This window comes from Heloderma suspectum, chromosome 3, assembly GCF_057233095.1.
Source record: "Heloderma suspectum isolate Gila_16-S chromosome 3, 16-S_ref, whole genome shotgun sequence".
In the NCBI taxonomy this organism is placed as follows: Eukaryota; Metazoa; Chordata; class Lepidosauria; order Squamata; family Helodermatidae; genus Heloderma; species Heloderma suspectum.
In genome coordinates, this window is record NC_139460.1 from 2,420,868 (window position 1) to 2,424,262 (window position 3,395).

A 3,395-nucleotide genomic window follows, 5' to 3' on the forward strand; every position below is an offset into this window, starting at 1 on the left:
GAAGAGATCTCTAGTCTTTCCCATTCTGTTGTTTTCCTCGATTTCTTTGCATTGTTCACTTAAGAAGGCCTTCTTGTCTCTCCTTGCTATTCTCTGGAACTCTGCATTCAGTTGGATATATCTTCCCCTTTCTCCCTTGCTTTTCGCTTCCCTTCTTTCCTCAGCTACTTGTAAAGCCTCATCAGACAGCCACTTGGCTTTCTTGCATTTCTTTTTCTTTGGGATGGATTTCGTTGCTGCCTCCTGAACAATGTTACGGACCTCCGTCCATAGTTCCTCAGGCACTCTGTCTATCAGGTCTAATCCCTGAAATCTATTCCTCACCTCCACTGTATATTCATAAGGGATATGATTTAGGTCATACCTGAATGGTTTAGTGGCTTTCCCTACGTTCTTCAATTTAAGCCGAAATTTTGCAAGAAGCAGCTCATGATCTGAGCCACAGTCAGCTCCAGGTCTTGTTTTTACTGACTGTATGGAGCTTCTCCATCTTTGGCTGCAAAGGACATAATCAATCTGATTTCGATATTGACCATCTGGTGATGTCCATGTGTAGAGTCGTCTCTTGTGCTGTTGGAAAAGAGTGTTTGCTATGATCAGCGTGTTCTCTTGGCAAAACTCTATTAGGTTTTGTCCTGCTTCATTTTGTACACCAAGGCCATGCTTGCCTGTTATCCCGGTGATTTCTTGACTTCCTACTTTAGCATTCCAATCCCCTATGATGAAGAGGACATCTTTTTTGGCTGTTAGTTCTAGAAGGTGTTGTAGGTCTTCATAGAACCGATCAACCTCAGCTTCTTCGGCCTCAGTGGTTGGGGCATAGACTTGAATTACTGTGATGTTGAATGGTTTGCCTTGGATTCGTACTGAGATCATTCTATCGTTTTTAAGATTGTACCCCAGTACTGCTTTTCCCACCCTTTTGTTGACTATGAGTGCTACTCCATTTCTTCTAAGGGATTCTTGCCCACAATAGTAGATATGTCATCTCTTTTAGCCTTGTGATACGTTCCATGGGGTTTTCTTGGCAAGAATACTGGAGTGGGTTGCCATGTCCTTCTCCAGTGGACCACACTTTGTCAGAACTCTCCGCCGTGACCTGTCCGTCTTGGGTGGCCCTGCACGGCATAGCTTATGGCTTCACTGAGTTACGCAAGCCCCTTCGCCACAACAAGGCAGTGATCCATGAAGGGGTTGGGGAGTAGAGGAGACATTAAAATGTGAACACGTGCTTTCTAGCTTGTAGGGAGGGTAGTCTTTTGAAGATAACGTTTCAGCAATGCTTCGACAGGGCAAGGCAAGTCACCAGACCACATGGAAGCAGCTGACTCATTCACCTTCATCAGTGCCATACAAGATAGTCCTTCTACATTAAATGGGGGGCAGGTTGGAGTTCTCCCCATGCAAGAAAAACAACCCCTCTCCAGTGGAGCACGAAGCTCAGCAACCCTGCTTGCTATTTTATCAACTTGTTCCATGTACATCTGAGAATTTGCTCCCTTTCCACTCTGCCATCCTGAATGATAAAGATGTGTGGGACTCAGAAGTCTGCACATTCATACATCAACCTAAGCTGGTCCATTATAACAACACACAGCCACTGTATAGCGCTTTCGAAATACTTCACACACATTATCCCTTTGTCACCCTCACAACAACCTTGAGAGACAGGTATTATTATCCCCACGTCATAGATAGGAACATTGAGGCGGGGGGGGGGGGGGCTTACCTACAGCCAGCTAATTGAGTCCACAGCAGAGACAGGATTTGCACTTCCTGGTTTGAAGCTCAGCCTCTTATGATGTCCCAAGTCTCCTATTATTTCCTAGACACCTTGGCTTCCCTTACTGACCTCAAAGCATCATTCTGCCTCCTCCTTGCTCTGCACAAGACTATAAATGTGACAGTTCCATGAGATCAAGGACTTCTCCTGTAAGCCTGTATCCCAAAGCTCAGTCAGAAAATGTTGCAAACTACTGGATCTTCACAGGTGATTGCAGGGCAAGAGGCCAGCTGCTGCTTCCAATAACTGGTGTATAGTGTTATCTATGATGTGCTTGAATCTTAGGGAAACTTGGCAACATAACTACTGTTAACTCTGCCTACATTAATTCTGCACAAGTCTCTAGCACGTGAGTTCATGATGCCTTCTCAGAACAAGAAGATAAACTCTCAAGGACCTTGAATCATAAAAGGCATAAACGGAGCGAGGTCTCCTGCGCAAGCCTCATTAAAACGAATGGGGCAAGAGCTGCACAAGAGCTCTGCTGTGCCCGAAGGAAATGGGGGAGCTACTGAGACTTAGATCTGAGCGTTGTTTTGTTAAGTGTTTTTTTTTAAAACACAAGAAAAAAAAAATCTGAACATTGTTTTCAACCTTGCCCGAACCCACAGGCACCACAAATCTCTCTTTTGCAAACGACTCACCGTGGGGTTTTGCGGGGATGTGTTTCAGTAAGTGGCATCACGGGAATGTGCGTAGGCACCAATTTTGCCCGTACTTTTCAAAACACCCTCCTACAGAAGGTGCGTAATACTGAAAGTTCACACCTGACATTTGGGGCAGGGTTCTTTTGCAGCTGACAGCATCTTCTGCATCCCTCTGAGCCACTGGCTCTTGGTGGGCGACTTTCACACTTGTGGGGTCTCTCCTGTGGGCTTTGGGGCGCCAAATACACTACATCGGAGTTCGGGGACGCTGGCGGAGGCCTGCGAAGCAGAGGTCGGCCCGGCCGGGTGGCTCAGAGAACAGTGACGCCAACTTGGGTGCCCTCCCGCTGCTGGACTGCAACTCCCATCATTCCCAGCCCGCAGGGCATGCGGGGGTCGCAGTCCAACTCGTCTGGGGGACACCAGGCGGGGGAAGGCCGGCCGAGCCCCGTCTGGAACACGGCGGGCCGGGCCGGGCCTCGGGCCGACGGGCGGCGCAGCCAGGGCGGGCGAGGGGCGCCCCTCGCCGAGCACGCCGCGGCCGCTTCTCAGCCCACGCACGGGAACGCGGCGGCCGCCACGAGCCGCGGCAGCGCGGAGGCGGCCGGCGCGCCGCGGGTCATGAGCGGCCCGGTCCCCGCACGCCCGCTGCCGCCTCCCGCGCCGAGCTGGGCGGCGGGGCTCTGCCGGGAGGCGCCGCGCTCCCGGCCTCGCGCTCCCTCGCGCCGAGCCCGGCCTCCCCGCGCCGCGCTCCGTCCCACGCGCAGCCCGCGCGGGGCAGCCTCGGCGCCGCCGGGCCCGGCTCGGGCGGCCCGGAGCAGGCCGGGTCCCCGGCGGGCGCGCCGCCCAAGCCCGAAGGCGGGGCCGCGCGGGGCCGTGGCGCGGGGGCGGCGCCGAGGACGCTTCCCCGGGCGGGCGGGCGGGCGCCCCTCCCCGGCACACTTCCTCCGGCCGCCTCACTTCCT